The sequence below is a fragment of the Mesoplodon mirus genome (assembly GCF_964341445.2).
Source record: "Mesoplodon mirus genome assembly, chromosome: 1".
NCBI classification, from domain to species: domain Eukaryota; kingdom Metazoa; phylum Chordata; class Mammalia; order Artiodactyla; family Ziphiidae; genus Mesoplodon; species Mesoplodon mirus.
Window position 1 is genome coordinate 112,004,943 of NC_138976.1, and position 19,027 is coordinate 112,023,969.

The following is a 19,027-nucleotide window of genomic DNA, read 5'->3' on the forward strand; positions in this document are numbered from 1 at the left end:
ACCATGAGCACTGTCACCATAACTGTTGCTATGAGAATTGTAACCATGGGCAATTTCTCAATGAGTAATGTCACCATGTGTATTTTCACCTTGGGCACTCTCAAAGTAAACAGTATTACCATGAGCACTTTCACTGTGAACACTGTCACCATGGGCACTGGCACAATGTGCTGTGTCACCATGAGCCATGTCACCATGGGAAATGTCACCGTGAGAAGTGTCACCATAGGCAATGTCACCATGGGCAATGTCACCATGGGAACTGCCATTTTGAGCACTGTCACCATGGGTACTACAACCATGAGTACTGTCACCATGAGTAATTTAACCATTGGCAGTATGACCATGTGCACTGTCACCATGGGCACTATCACCATGACAACTCTCAGTGTGAGCACTGTCACTGTTGGAAATGGCATTGTGTGCAATTCCACCATGGGCAATGTCACCATGGACATTATCGCTGTGAGCACTGTCAATATGAGCACGTCAACATGAGCCCTGTCACCATGGGCAATGTCACTGTGAGAAGTGTCACTATAGGCAATGTCACCGTGGGCACTGTCACCATGGTCACTGCCACCACTGTCACTGTCATTTTGAGCACTGTCACCATGGGTACTGCAACCATGAGCGCTGTCACCATGAGCACTGTCACCATTGCAAGTATCACCATGTGTACTGTCACCATGGGCACTATCACAATGAGAACTGTCAGCATGGGCACTGTCACTCTTGGCAATGTCACCATGGGCACTATCACTTTGAGCACTGTCAACATGAGCACGTCACCATGGGCACTGTCAACATGGGTACTATCTCGAAGGTCAATGTCACCATGAGCATTGTCAGGATGGGCAACTTCACCGTGAGCACTGTCACCAATGGCACTATCACCATGAGCAATGTCACTGTGGGCCGTGTCACCAGGGGCACTATCACCATGGTTAATGTTATCATTGGCACTTTCCCCGTGAGCACTGTCACCCTGGGCACTGTCATCATGGGCACGGTCACCGTGAGCACTATCTCCATGAGCACAGCCACTGTGAACACCATCACCATAATCACTGGCCTCATCGGTACTGTCACCATGAGCACTGCCACAATGAGCACTGTCAGCATGGGTACTTCCCCCATGAGCACTGTCACTATGAGAACTGCTACCATGGGTATTTTCACCATGTATACTGTCACCCTGTGTATTGTCACCATTTGCACTGTCACCATGAGGACTATTACCATGAGCGCTATCACCGTGAGATCTCTCACCATGGTCTCTGTCACCATGGCACCTTGCACAATGGGGGCTGTCAGCATGAGTGCTGGCACCATTGGCACTATCACTGTGAGCATTCTCACTGTGGTCAGTGTCACCATGGGCACTGTCACCATGAGCAATGTCACCATAGGCAATGTCACCATGGTCAGTGTCACCATGAGCACTGTCAACATGGGCACTCATACAGTGGGCACTGTCACTGTGAGCACTGTCACCTTGGGTACTGCCACCATGAGTGCTGTCACCATGAGCACTGTCACCATTGTGAGTATCACAATGTGCACTGTCACCATGGGCACTGGCACAATGTCGTGTGTCACCTTGAGCAATGTCACCATGGGAAATGTCACCGTGAGATGTGTCACCATAGGCAATGTCACCATGGGCAATGTCATCATGGGAAATGCCATTTTGCACACTGTCACCATGGGTACTGCAACCATGAGTACTGTCACCATTGGCAGAATGACCATGTGCACTGTCACCATGGGCACTATCACCATGACAACTATCAGCGTGAGCACTGTCACTGTGGGAACTGGCATTGTGTGCAATTCCACCATGGGCAATGTCACCATGGGCACTATCACTGTGAGCACTGTCAATATAAGCACGTCAACATGAGCCCTGTCACCATTGGCAATGTCACCGTGAGAAGTGTCACTATAGGCGATGTCACCGTGGGCACTGTCACCATGGTCACTGCCACCACTGTCACTGTCATTTTGAGCACTGTCACCATGGGTATTGCAACCATGAGCACTGTCACCATGAGCACTGTCACCATTGCGATTATCACCATGTGTACTGTCACCATGGGCACTATCACAATGAGAACTGTCAGCGTGGGCACTGTCACTGTTGGCAAGGGCACCGTGGGCACTTCCACCATGGGCAATGTCACCATGGGCACTATCACTGTGAGCACTGTCAACATGAGCACGTCACCATGGGCACTGTCACCATGAGCAATGTCACTGTGGGCCGTGTCACCAGGGGCACTATCACCATGGTTAATGTTATCATTGGCACTTTCCCCGTGAGCACTGTCACCCCGGGCACTGTCATCATGGGCACGGTCACCGTGAGCACTATCTCCATGAGCACAGCCACTGTGAACACCATCACCATAATCACTGGCCTCATCGGTACTGTCACCATGAGCACTGCCACAATGAGCACTGTCAGCATGGGTACTTCCCCCATGAGCACTGTCACTATGAGAACTGCTAGCATGGGTATTTTCACCATGAGTACTGTCACCCTCTGTATTGTCACCATTTGCACTGTCACCATCAGGACTATTACCGTGAGTGCTATCACCGTGAGATCTCTCACCATGGTCACTGTCACCATGGCACCTTGCACAATGCGTGCTGTCAACATGAGTGCTGTCACCATTGGCACTATCACCGTGAGCATTCTCACTGTGGTCAGAGTCAACATGGGCTCTGTCACCATGAGCACTGTCACCATAGGCAATGTCACCGTGGTCAGTGTCACCATGAGCAATGTCTCCATGGGCACTCCTACAGTGGGCACTGTCACTGTGCGAACTGTCACCATGGTTACTGCCACTATGAGCAGTGTCTCTGTGAGTACTGTCAGCATGGGTTTTTACCGTGAGCACTGTCACCATGAGCCCTGTCACCATTTCTCAGTGCCACCATGTGCACTACCACCATGTGCACTCTCACCATGGGCACTATCACCGATAACACTGTCACCATAAGTACTGTCTTCATGGGCAATGTCAACAAGGGCACGGACAACATGTGACCTGTAACCATTGTCAGTGTCACTGTGAGAAGTGTCACCATGGGAATTAACAACATAGGCACTCTCATCATGAGCACTGTCACCATGAGCACTGACACCACGAGCACTGTCACCCAGGGCAGTGCCACCATGAGCACTGTCACCATAACTGTTGCTATGAGAATTGTAACCATGGGCAATTTCTCAATGAGTAATGTCACCATGTGTATTTTCACCTTGGGCACTCTCAAAGTAAACAGTATTACCATGAGCACTTTCACTGTGAACACTGTCACCATGGGCACTGGCACAATGTGGTGTGTCACCATGAGCCATGTCACCATGGGAAATGTCACCGTGAGAAGTGTCACCATAGGCAATGTCACCATGGGCAATGTCACCATGGGAACTGCCATTTTGAGCACTGTCACCATGGGTACTACAACCATGAGTACTGTCACCATGAGTAATTTAACCATTGGCAGTATGACCATGTGCACTGTCACCATGGGCACTATCACCATGACAACTCTCAGCGTGAGCACTGTCACTGTTGGAAATGGCATTGTGTGCAATTCCACCATGGGCAATGTCACCATGGACATTATCGCTGTGAGCACTGTCAATATGAGCACGTCAACATGAGCCCTGTCACCATGGGCAATGTCACTGTGAGAAGTGTCACTATAGGCAATGTCACCGTGGGCACTGTCACCATGGTCACTGCCACCACTGTCACTGTCATTTTGAGCACTGTCACCATGGGTACTGCAACCATGAGCGCTGTCACCATGAGCACTGTCACCATTGCAAGTATCACCATGTGCACTGTCACCATGGGCACTATCACAATGAGAACTGTCAGCATGGGCACTGTCACTCTTGGCAATGTCACCATGGGCACTATCACTTTGAGCACTGTCAACATGAGCACGTCACCATGGGCACTGTCAACATGGGTACTATCTCGAAGGTCAATGTCACCATGAGCATTGTCAGGATGGGCAACTTCACCGTGAGCACTGTCACCAATGGCACTATCACCATGAGCAATGTCACTGTGGGCCGTGTCACCAGGGGCACTATCACCATGGTTAATGTTATCATTGGCACTTTCCCCGTGAGCACTGTCACCCTGGGCACTGTCATCATGGGCACGGTCACCGTGAGCACTATCTCCATGAGCACAGCCACTGTGAACACCATCACCATAATCACTGGCCTCATCGGTACTGTCACCATGAGCACTGCCACAATGAGCACTGTCAGCATGGGTACTTCCCCCATGAGCACTGTCACTATGAGAACTGCTAGCATGGGTATTTTCACCATGAGTACTGTCACCCTCTGTATTGTCACCATTTGCACTGTCACCATCAGGACTATTACCGTGAGTGCTATCACCGTGAGATCTCTCACCATGGTCACTGTCACCATGGCACCTTGCACAATGCGTGCTGTCAACATGAGTGCTGTCACCATTGGCACTATCACCGTGAGCATTCTCACTGTGGTCAGAGTCAACATGGGCTCTGTCACCATGAGCACTGTCACCATAGGCAATGTCACCGTGGTCAGTGTCACCATGAGCAATGTCTCCATGGGCACTCCTACAGTGGGCACTGTCACTGTGCGAACTCTCACCATGGTTACTGCCACTATGAGCAGTGTCTCTGTGAGTACTGTCAGCATGGGTTTTTACCGTGAGCACTGTCACCATGAGCCCTGTCACCATTTCTCAGTGCCACCATGTGCACTACCACCATGTGCACTCTCACCATGGGCACTATCACCGATAACACTGTCAACATAAGTACTGTCTTCATGGGCACTGTCAACAAGGGCACGGACAACATGTGACCTGTAACCATTGTCAGTGTCACTGTGAGAAGTGTCACCATGGGAATTAACAACATAGGCACTCTCATCATGAGCACTGTCACCATGAGCACTGACACCACGAGCACTGTCACCCAGGGCAGTGCCACCATGAGCACTGTCACCATAACTGTTGCTATGAGAATTGTAACCATGGGCAATTTCTCAATGAGTAATGTCACCATGTGTATTTTCACCTTGGGCACTCTCAAAGTAAACAGTATTACCATGAGCACTTTCACTGTGAACACTGTCACCATGGGCACTGGCACAATGTGGTGTGTCACCATGAGCCATGTCACCATGGGAAATGTCACCGTGAGAAGTGTCACCATAGGCAATGTCACCATGGGCAATGTCACCATGGGAACTGCCATTTTGAGCACTGTCACCATGGGTACTACAACCATGAGTACTGTCACCATGAGTAATTTAACCATTGGCAGTATGACCATGTGCACTGTCACCATGGGCACTATCACCATGACAACTCTCAGCGTGAGCACTGTCACTGTTGGAAATGGCATTGTGTGCAATTCCACCATGGGCAATGTCACCATGGACATTATCGCTGTGAGCACTGTCAATATGAGCACGTCAACATGAGCCCTGTCACCATGGGCAATGTCACTGTGAGAAGTGTCACTATAGGCAATGTCACCGTGGGCACTGTCACCATGGTCACTGCCACCACTGTCACTGTCATTTTGAGCACTGTCACCATGGGTACTGCAACCATGAGCGCTGTCACCATGAGCACTGTCACCATTGCAAGTATCACCATGTGCACTGTCACCATGGGCACTATCACAATGAGAACTGTCAGCATGGGCACTGTCACTCTTGGCAATGTCACCATGGGCACTATCACTTTGAGCACTGTCAACATGAGCACGTCACCATGGGCACTGTCAACATGGGTACTATCTCGAAGGTCAATGTCACCATGAGCATTGTCAGGATGGGCAACTTCACCGTGAGCACTGTCACCAATGGCACTATCACCATGAGCAATGTCACTGTGGGCCGTGTCACCAGGGGCACTATCACCATGGTTAATGTTATCATTGGCACTTTCCCCGTGAGCACTGTCACCCTGGGCACTGTCATCATGGGCACGGTCACCGTGAGCACTATCTCCATGAGCACAGCCACTGTGAACACCATCACCATAATCACTGGCCTCATCGGTACTGTCACCATGAGCACTGCCACAATGAGCACTGTCAGCATGGGTACTTCCCCCATGAGCACTGTCACTATGAGAACTGCTACCATGGGTATTTTCACCATGTGTACTGTCACCCTGTGTATTGTCACCATTTGCACTGTCACCATGAGGACTATTACCATGAGCGCTATCACCGTGAGATCTCTCACCATGGTCACTGTCACCATGGCACCTTGCACAATGGGGGCTGTCAACATGAGTGCTGGCACCATTGGCACTATCACTGTGAGCATTCTCACTGTGGTCAGTGTCACCATGGGCACTGTCACCATGAGCACTGTCACCATAGGCAATGTCACCATGGTCAGTGTCACCATGAGCACTGTCAACATGGGCACTCATACAGTGGGCACTGTCACTGTGAGCACTGTCACCTTGGGTACTGCCACTATGAGCGCTGTTACCATGAGCACTGTCACCATTGCGAGTATCACAATGTGCACTGTCACCATGGGCACTGGCACAATGTCGTGTGTCACCTTGAGCAATGTCACCATGGGAAATGTCACCGTGAGATGTGTCACCATAGGCAATGTCACCATGGGCAATGTCACCATGGGAAATGCCATTTTGCACACTGTCACCATGGGTACTGCAACCATGAGTACTGTCACCATTGGCAGAATGACCATGTGCACTGTCACCATGGGCACTATCACCATGACAACTCTCAGCGTGAGCACTGTCACTGTGGGAACTGGCATTGTGTGCAATTCCACCATGGGCAATGTCACCATGGGCACTATCACTGTGAGCACTGTCAATATAAGCACGTCAACATGAGCCCTGTCACCATTGGCAATGTCACCGTGAGAAGTGTCACTATAGGCGATGTCACCGTGGGCACTGTCACCATGGTCACTGCCACCACTGTCACTGTCATTTTGAGCACTCTCACCATGGGTATTGCAACCATGAGCACTGTCACCATGAGCACTGTCACCATTGCGATTATCAACATGTGTACTGTCACCATGGGCACTATCACAATGAGAACTGTCAGCGTGGGCACTGTCACTGTTGGCAAGGGCACCGTGGGCACTTCCACCATGGGCAATGTCACCATGGGCACTATCACTGTGAGCACTGTCAACATGAGCACGTCACCATGGGCACTGTCAACATGGGTACTATCTCGAAGGGCAATGTCACCATGAGCATTGTCAGGAAGGGCAATTTCACCATGAGCACTGTCACCAAAGGCACTATCACCATGAGCAATGTCACTGTGGGCCGTGTCACCAGGGGCACTATCACCATGGTTAATGTTATCATTGGCACTTTCCCCGTGAGCACTGTCACCCTGGGCACTGTCATCATGGGCACGGTCACCGTGAGCACTATCTCCATGAGCACAGCCACTGTGAACACCATCACCATAATCACTGGCCTCATCGGTACTGTCACCATGAGCACTGCCACAATGAGCACTGTCAGCATGGGCACTTCCCCCATGAGCACTGTCACTATGAGAACTGCTAGCATGGGTATTTTCACCATGAGTACTCTCACCCTCTGTATTGTCACCGTTTGCACTGTCACCATCAGGACTATTACCGTGAGTGCTATCACCGTGAGATCTCTCACCATGGTCACTGTCACCATGGCACCTTGCACAATGCGTGCTGTCAACATGAGTGCTGTCACCATTGGCACTATCACCGTGAGCATTCTCACTGTGGTCAGAGTCAACATGGGCTCTGTCACCATGAGCACTGTCACCATAGGCAATGTCACCGTGGTCAGTGTCACCATGAGCAATGTCTCCATGGGCACTCCTACAGTGGGCACTGTCACTGTGCGAACTGTCACCATGGTTACTGCCACTATGAGCAGTGTCTCTGTGAGTACTCTCAGCATGGGTTTTTACCGTGAGCACTGTCACCATGAGCCCTGTCACCATTTTTCAGTGCCACCATGTGCACTACCACCATGTGCACTCTCACCATGGGCACTATAACCGATAACACTGTCACCATAAGTACTGTCTGCATGGGCACTGTCACCAAGGGCACGGACAACATGTGACCTGTAACCATTGTCAGTGTCACTGTGAGAAGTGTCACCATGGGAATTAACAACATAGGCACTCTCATCATGAGCACTGTCACCATGAGCACTGACACCACGAGCACTGTCACCCAGGGCAGTGCCACCATGAGCACTGTCACCATAACTGTTGCTATGAGAATTGTAACCATGGGCAATTTCTCAATGAGTAATGTCACCATGTGTATTTTCACCTTGGGCACTCTCAAAGTAAACAGTATTACCATGAGCACTTTCACTGTGAACACTGTCACCATGGGCACTGGCACAATGTGGTGTGTCACCATGAGCCATGTCACCATGGGAAATGTCACCGTGAGAAGTGTCACCATAGGCAATGTCACCATGGGCAATGTCACCATGGGAACTGCCATTTTGAGCACTGTCACCATGGGTACTACAACCATGAGTAGTGTCACCATGAGTAATTTAACCATTGGCAGTATGACCATGTGCACTGTCACCATGGGCACTATCACCATGACAACTCTCAGTGTGAGCACTGTCATTGTTGGAAATGGCATTGTGTGCAATTCCACCATGGGCAATGTCACCATGGACATTATCGCTGTGAGCACTGTCAATATGAGCACGTCAACATGAGCCCTGTCACCATGGGCAATGTCACTGTGAGAAGTGTCACTATAGGCAATGTCACCGTGGGCACTGTCACCATGGTCACTGCCACCACTGTCACTGTCATTTTGAGCACTGTCACCATGGGTACTGCAACCATGAGCGCTGTCACCATGAGCACTGTCACCATTGCAAATATCACCATGTGTACTGTCACCATGGGCACTATCACAATGAGAACTGTCAGCATGGGCACTGTCACTCTTGGCAATGTCACCATGGGCACTATCACTTTGAGCACTGTCAACATGAGCACGTCACCATGGGCACTGTCAACATGGGTACTATCTCGAAGGTCAATGTCACCATGAGCATTGTCAGGATGGGCAACTTCACCGTGAGCACTGTCACCAATGGCACTATCACCATGAGCAATGTCACTGTGGGCCGTGTCACCAGGGGCACTATCACCATGGTTAATGTTATCATTGGCACTTTCCCCGTGAGCACTGTCACCCTGGGCACTGTCATCATGGGCACGGTCACCGTGAGCACTATCTCCATGAGCACAGCCACTGTGAACACCATCACCATAATCACTGGCCTCATCGGTACTGTCACCATGAGCACTGCCACAATGAGCACTGTCAGCATGGGTACTTCCCCCATGAGCACTGTCACTATGAGAACTGCTACCATGGGTATTTTCACCATGTATACTGTCACCCTGTGTATTGTCACCATTTGCACTGTCACCATGAGGACTATTACCATGAGCGCTATCACCGTGAGATCTCTCACCATGGTCTCTGTCACCATGGCACCTTGCACAATGGGGGCTGTCAACATGAGTGCTGGCACCATTGGCACTATCACTGTGAGCATTCTCACTGTGGTCAGTGTCACCATGGGCACTGTCACCATGAGCACTGTCACCATAGGCAATGTCACCATGGTCAGTGTCACCATGAGCACTGTCAACATGGGCACTCATACAGTGGGCACTGTCACTGTGAGCACTGTCACCTTGGGTACTGCCACCATGAGTGCTGTCACCATGAGCACTGTCACCATTGTGAGTATCACAATGTGCACTGTCACCATGGGCACTGGCACAATGTCGTGTGTCACCTTGAGCAATGTCACCATGGGAAATGTCACCGTGAGATGTGTCACCATAGGCAATGTCACCATGGGCAATGTCATCATGGGAAATGCCATTTTGCACACTGTCACCATGGGTACTGCAACCATGAGTACTGTCACCATTGGCAGAATGACCATGTGCACTGTCACCATGGGCACTATCACCATGACAACTCTCAGCGTGAGCACTGTCACTGTGGGAACTGGCATTGTGTGCAATTCCACCATGGGCAATGTCACCATGGGCACTATCACTGTGAGCACTGTCAATATAAGCACGTCAACATGAGCCCTGTCACCATTGGCAATGTCACCGTGAGAAGTGTCACTATAGGCGATGTCACCGTGGGCACTGTCACCATGGTCACTGCCACCACTGTCACTGTCATTTTGAGCACTGTCACCATGGGTATTGCAACCATGAGCACTGTCACCATGAGCACTGTCACCATTGCGATTATCACCATGTGTACTGTCACCATGGGCACTATCACAATGAGAACTGTCAGCGTGGGCACTGTCACTGTTGGCAAGGGCACCGTGGGCACTTCCACCATGGGCAATGTCACCATGGGCACTATCACTGTGAGCACTGTCAACATGAGCACGTCACCATGGGCACTGTCACCATGAGCAATGTCACTGTGGGCCGTGTCACCAGGGGCACTATCACCATGGTTAATGTTATCATTGGCACTTTCCCCGTGAGCATTGTCACCCTGGGCACTGTCATCATGGGCACGGTCACCGTGAGCACTATCTCCATGAGCACAGCCACTGTGAACACCATCACCATAATCACTGGCCTCATCGGTACTGTCACCATGAGCACTGCCACAATGAGCACTGTCAGCATGGGTACTTCCCCCATGAGCACTGTCACTATGAGAACTGCTAGCATGGGTATTTTCACCATGAGTACTGTCACCCTCTGTATTGTCACCATTTGCACTGTCACCATCAGGACTATTACCGTGAGTGCTATCACCGTGAGATCTCTCACCATGGTCACTGTCACCATGGCACCTTGCACAATGCGTGCTGTCAACATGAGTGCTGTCACCATTGGCACTATCACCGTGAGCATTCTCACTGTGGTCAGAGTCAACATGGGCTCTGTCACCATGAGCACTGTCACCATAGGCAATGTCACCGTGGTCAGTGTCACCATGAGCAATGTCTCCATGGGCACTCCTACAGTGGGCACTGTCACTGTGCGAACTGTCACCATGGTTACTGCCACTATGAGCAGTGTCTCTGTGAGTACTGTCAGCATGGGTTTTTACCGTGAGCACTGTCACCATGAGCCCTGTCACCATTTCTCAGTGCCACCATGTGCACTACCACCATGTGCACTCTCACCATGGGCACTATCACCGATAACACTGTCAACATAAGTACTGTCTTCATGGGCACTGTCAACAAGGGCACGGACAACATGTGACCTGTAACCATTGTCAGTGTCACTGTGAGAAGTGTCACCATGGGAATTAACAACATAGGCACTCTCATCATGAGCACTGTCACCATGAGCACTGACACCACGAGCACTGTCACCCAGGGCAGTGCCACCATGAGCACTGTCACCATAACTGTTGCTATGAGAATTGTAACCATGGGCAATTTCTCAATGAGTAATGTCACCATGTGTATTTTCACCTTGGGCACTCTCAAAGTAAACAGTATTACCATGAGCACTTTCACTGTGAACACTGTCACCATGGGCACTGGCACAATGTGGTGTGTCACCATGAGCCATGTCACCATGGGCAATGTCACCGTGAGAAGTGTCACCATAGGCAATGTCACCATGGGCAATGTCACCATGGGAACTGCCATTTTGAGCACTGTCACCATGGGTACTACAACCATGAGTACTGTCACCATGAGTAATTTAACCATTGGCAGTATGACCATGTGCACTGTCACCATGGGCACTATCACCATGACAACTCTCAGCGTGAGCACTGTCACTGTTGGAAATGGCATTGTGTGCAATTCCACCATGGGCAATGTCACCATGGACATTATCGCTGTGAGCACTGTCAATATGAGCACGTCAACATGAGCCCTGTCACCATGGGCAATGTCACTGTGAGAAGTGTCACTATAGGCAATGTCACCGTGGGCACTGTCACCATGGTCACTGCCACCACTGTCACTGTCATTTTGAGCACTGTCACCATGGGTACTGCAACCATGAGCGCTGTCACCATGAGCACTGTCACCATTGCAAGTATCACCATGTGCACTGTCACCATGGGCACTATCACAATGAGAACTGTCAGCATGGGCACTGTCACTCTTGGCAATGTCACCATGGGCACTATCACTTTGAGCACTGTCAACATGAGCACGTCACCATGGGCACTGTCAACATGGGTACTATCTCGAAGGTCAATGTCACCATGAGCATTGTCAGGATGGGCAACTTCACCGTGAGCACTGTCACCAATGGCACTATCACCATGAGCAATGTCACTGTGGGCCGTGTCACCAGGGGCACTATCACCATGGTTATTGTTATCATTGGCACTTTCCCCGTGAGCACTGTCACCCTGGGCACTGTCATCATGGGCACGGTCACCGTGAGCACTATCTCCATGAGCACAGCCACTGTGAACACCATCACCATAATCACTGGCCTCATCGGTACTGTCACCATGAGCACTGCCACAATGAGCACTGTCAGCATGGGTACTTCCCCCATGAGCACTGTCACTATGAGAACTGCTACCATGGGTATTTTCACCATGTGTACTGTCACCCTGTGTATTGTCACCATTTGCACTGTCACCATGAGGACTATTACCATGAGCGCTATCACCGTGAGATCTCTCACCATGGTCACTGTCACCATGGCACCTTGCACAATGGGGGCTGTCAACATGAGTGCTGGCACCATTGGCACTATCACTGTGAGCATTCTCACTGTGGTCAGTGTCACCATGGGCACTGTCACCATGAGCACTGTCACCATAGGCAATGTCACCATGGTCAGTGTCACCATGAGCACTGTCAACATGGGCACTCATACAGTGGGCACTGTCACTGTGAGCACTGTCACCTTGGGTACTGCCACTATGAGCGCTCTTACCATGAGCACTGTCACCATTGCGAGTATCACAATGTGCACTGTCACCATGGGCACTGGCACAATGTCGTGTGTCACCTTGAGCAATGTCACCATGGGAAATGTCACCGTGAGATGTGTCACCATAGGCAATGTCACCATGGGCAATGTCACCATGGGAAATGCCATTTTGCACACTGTCACCATGGGTACTGCAACCATGAGTACTGTCACCATTGGCAGAATGACCATGTGCACTGTCACCATGGGCACTATCACCATGACAACTCTCAGCGTGAGCACTGTCACTGTGGGAACTGGCATTGTGTGCAATTCCACCATGGGCAATGTCACCATGGGCACTATCACTGTGAGCACTGTCAATATAAGCACGTCAACATGAGCCCTGTCACCATTGGCAATGTCACCGTGAGAAGTGTCACTATAGGCGATGTCACCGTGGGCACTGTCACCATGGTCACTGCCACCACTGTCACTGTCATTTTGAGCACTGTCACCATGGGTATTGCAACCATGAGCACTGTCACCATGAGCACTGTCACCATTGCGATTATCAACATGTGTACTGTCACCATGGGCACTATCACAATGAGAACTGTCAGCGTGGGCACTGTCACTGTTGGCAAGGGCACCGTGGGCACTTCCACCATGGGCAATGTCACCATGGGCACTATCACTGTGAGCACTGTCAACATGAGCACGTCACCATGGGCACTGTCAACATGGGTACTATCTCGAAGGGCAATGTCACCATGAGCATTGTCAGGAAGGGCAATTTCACCATGAGCACTGTCACCAAAGGCACTATCACCATGAGCAATGTCACTGTGGGCCGTGTCACCAGGGGCACTATCACCATGGTTAATGTTATCATTGGCACTTTCCCCGTGAGCACTGTCACCCTGGGCACTGTCATCATGGGCACGGTCACCGTGAGCACTATCTCCATGAGCACAGCCACTGTGAACACCATCACCATAATCACTGGCCTCATCGGTACTGTCACCATGAGCACTGCCACAATGAGCACTGTCAGCATGGGCACTTCCCCCATGAGCACTGTCACTATGAGAACTGCTAGCATGGGTATTTTCACCATGAGTACTCTCACCCTCTGTATTGTCACCGTTTGCACTGTCACCATCAGGACTATTACCGTGAGTGCTATCACCGTGAGATCTCTCACCATGGTCACTGTCACCATGGCACCTTGCACAATGCGTGCTGTCAACATGAGTGCTGTCACCATTGGCACTATCACCGTGAGCATTCTCACTGTGGTCAGAGTCAACATGGGCTCTGTCACCATGAGCACTGTCACCATAGGCAATGTCACCGTGGTCAGTGTCACCATGAGCAATGTCTCCATGGGCACTCCTACAGTGGGCACTGTCACTGTGCGAACTGTCACCATGGTTACTGCCACTATGAGCAGTGTCTCTGTGAGTACTCTCAGCATGGGTTTTTACCGTGAGCACTGTCACCATGAGCCCTGTCACCATTTTTCAGTGCCACCATGTGCACTACCACCATGTGCACTCTCACCATGGGCACTATAACCGATAACACTGTCACCATAAGTACTGTCTTCATGGGCACTGTCACCAAGGGCACGGACAACATGTGACCTGTAACCATTGTCAGTGTCACTGTGAGAAGTGTCACCATGGGAATTAACAACATAGGCACTCTCATCATGAGCACTGTCACCATGAGCACTGACACCACGAGCACTGTCACCCAGGGCAGTGCCACCATGAGCACTGTCACCATAACTGTTGCTATGAGAATTGTAACCATGGGCAATTTCTCAATGAGTAATGTCACCATGTGTATTTTCACCTTGGGCACTCTCAAAGTAAACAGTATTACCATGAGCACTTTCACTGTGAACACTGTCACCATGGGCACTGGCACAATGTGCTGTGTCACCATGAGCCATGTCACCATGGGAAATGTCACCGTGAGAAGTGTCACCATAGGCAATGTCACCATGGGCAATGTCACCATGGGAACTGCCATTTTGAGCACTGTCACCATGGGTACTACAACCATGAGTACTGTCACCATGAGTAATTTAACCATTGGCAGTATGACCATGTGCACTGTCACCATGGGCACTATCACCATGACAACTCTCAGTGTGAGCACTGTCACTGTTGGAAATGGCATTGTGTGCAATTCCACCATGGGCAATGTCACCATGGACATTATCGCTGTGAGCACTGTCAATATGAGCACGTCAACATGAGCCCTGTCACCATGGGCAATGTCACTGTGAGAAGTGTCACTATAGGCAATGTCACCGTGGGCACTGTCACCATGGTCACTGCCACCACTGTCACTGTCATTTTGAGCACTGTCACCATGGGTACTGCAACCATGAGCGCTGTCACCATGAGCACTGTCACCATTGCAAGTATCACCATGTGTACTGTCACCATGGGCACTATCACAATGAGAACTGTCAGCATGGGCACTGTCACTCTTGGCAATGTCACCATGGGCACTATCACTTTGAGCACTGTCAACATGAGCACGTCACCATGGGCACTGTCAACATGGGTACTATCTCGAAGGTCAATGTCACCATGAGCATTGTCAGGATGGGCAACTTCACCGTGAGCACTGTCACCAATGGCACTATCACCATGAGCAATGTCACTGTGGGCCGTGTCACCAGGGGCACTATCACCATGGTTAATGTTATCATTGGCACTTTCCCCGTGAGCACTGTCACCCTGGGCACTGTCATCATGGGCACGGTCACCGTGAGCACTATCTCCATGAGCACAGCCACTGTGAACACCATCACCATAATCACTGGCCTCATCGGTACTGTCACCATGAGCACTGCCACAATGAGCACTGTCAGCATGGGTACTTCCCCCATGAGCACTGTCACTATGAGAACTGCTACCATGGGTATTTTCACCATGTATACTGTCACCCTGTGTATTGTCACCATTTGCACTGTCACCATGAGGACTATTACCATGAGCGCTATCACCGTGAGATCTCTCACCATGGTCTCTGTCACCATGGCACCTTGCACAATGGGGGCTGTCAACATGAGTGCTGGCACCATTGGCACTATCACTGTGAGCATTCTCACTGTGGTCAGTGTCACCATGGGCACTGTCACCATGAGCACTGTCACCATAAGCAATGTCACCATGGTCAGTGTCACCATGAGCACTGTCAACATGGGCACTCATACAGTGGGCACTGTCACTGTGAGCACTGTCACCTTGGGTACTGCCACCATGAGTGCTGTCACCATGAGCACTGTCAGCATTGTGAGTATCACAATGTGCACTGTCACCATGGGCACTGGCACAATGTCGTGTGTCACCTTGAGCAATGTCACCATGGGAAATGTCACCGTGAGATGTGTCACCATAGGCAATGTCACCATGGGCAATGTCATCATGGGAAATGCCATTTTGCACACTGTCACCATGGGTACTGCAACCATGAGTACTGTCACCATTGGCAGAATGACCATGTGCACTGTCACCATGGGCACTATCACCATGACAACTCTCAGCGTGAGCACTGTCACTGTGGGAACTGGCATTGTGTGCAATTCCACCATGGGCAATGTCACCATGGGCACTATCACTGTGAGCACTGTCAATATAAGCACGTCAACATGAGCCCTGTCACCATTGGCAATGTCACCGTGAGAAGTGTCACTATAGGCGATGTCACCGTGGGCACTGTCACCATGGTCACTGCCACCACTGTCACTGTCATTTTGAGCACTGTCACCATGGGTATTGCAACCATGAGCACTGTCACCATGAGCACTGTCACCATTGCAATTATCACCATGTGTACTGTCACCATGGGCACTATCACAATGAGAACTGTCAGCGTGGGCACTGTCACTGTTGGCAAGGGCACCGTGGGCACTTCCACCATGGGCAATGTCACCATGGGCACGATCACTGTGAGCACTGTCAACATGAGCACGTCACCATGGGCACTGTCACCATGAGCAATGTCACTGTGGGCCGTGTCACCAGGGGCACTATCACCATGGTTAATGTTATCATTGGCACTTTCCCCGTGAGCACTGTCACCCTGGGCACTGTCATCATGGGCACGGTCACCGTGAGCACTATCTCCATGAGCACAGCCACTGTGAACACCATCACCATAATCACTGGCCTCATCGGTACTGTCACCATGAGCACTGCCACAATGAGCACTGTCAGCATGGGTACTTCCCCCATGAGCACTGTCACTATGAGAACTGCTAGCATGGGTATTTTCACCATGAGTACTGTCACCCTCTGTATTGTCACCATTTGCACTGTCACCATCAGGACTATTACCGTGAGTGCTATCACCGTGAGATCTCTCACCATGGTCACTGTCACCATGGCACCTTGCACAATGCGTGCTGTCAACATGAGTGCTGTCACCATTGGCACTATCACCGTGAGCATTCTCACTGTGGTCAGAGTCAACATGGGCTCTGTCACCATGAGCACTGTCACCATAGGCAATGTCACCGTGGTCAGTGTCACCATGAGCAATGTCTCCATGGGCACTCCTACAGTGGGCACTGTCACTGTGCGAACTCTCACCATGGTTACTGCCACTATGAGCAGTGTCTCTGTGAGTACTGTCAGCATGGGTTTTTACCGTGAGCACTGTCACCATGAGCCCTGTCACCATTTCTCAGTGCCACCATGTGCACTACCACCATGTGCACTCTCACCATGGGCACTATCACCGATAACACTGTCAACATAAGTACTGTCTTCATGGGCACTGTCAACAAGGGCACGGACAACATGTGACCTGTAACCATTGTCAGTGTCACTGTGAGAAGTGTCACCATGGGAATTAACAACATAGGCACTCTCATCATGAGCACTGTCACCATGAGCACTGACACCACGAGCACTGTCACCCAGGGCAGTGCCACCATGAGCACTGTCACCATAACTGTTGCTATGAGAATTGTAACCATGGGCAATTTCTCAATGAGTAATGTCACCATGTGTATTTTCACCTTGGGCACTCTCAAAGTAAACAGTATTACCATGAGCACTTTCACTGTGAACACTGTCACCATGGGCACTGGCACAATGTGGTGTGTCACCATGAGCCATGTCACCATGGGAAATGTCACCGTGAGAAGTGTCACCATAGGCAATGTCACCATGGGCAATGTCACCATGGGAACTGCCATTTTGAGCACTGTCACCATGGGTACTACAACCATGAGTACTGTCACCATGAGTAATTTAACCATTGGCAGTATGACCATGTGCACTGTCACCATGGGCACTATCACCATGACAACTCTCAGCGTGAGCACTGTCACTGTTGGAAATGGCATTGTGTGCAATTCCACCATGGGCAATGTCACCATGGACATTATCGCTGTGAGCACTGTCAATATGAGCACGTCAACATGAGCCCTGTCACCATGGGCAATGTCACTGTGAGAAGTGTCACTATAGGCAATGTCACCGTGGGCACTGTCACCATGGTCACTGCCACCACTGTCACTGTCATTTTGAGCACTGTCACCATGGGTACTGCAACCATGAGCGCTGTCACCATGAGCACTGTCACCATTGCAAGTATCACCATGTGCACTGTCACCATGGGCACTATCACAATGAGAACTGTCAGCATGGGCACTGTCACTCTTGGCAATGTCACCATGGGCACTATCACTTTGAGCACTGTCAACATGAGCACGTCACCATGGGCACTGTCAACATGGGTACTATCTCGAAGGTCAATGTCACCATGAGCATTGTCAGGATGGGCAACTTCACCGTGAGCACTGTCACCAATGGCACTATCACCATGAGCAATGTCACTGTGGGCCGTGTCACCAGGGGCACTATCACCATGGTTAATGTTATCATTGGCACTTTCCCCGTGAGCACTGTCACCCTGGGCACTGTCATCATGGGCACGGTCACCGTGAGCACTATCTCCATGAGCACAGCCACTGTGAACACCATCACCATAATCACTG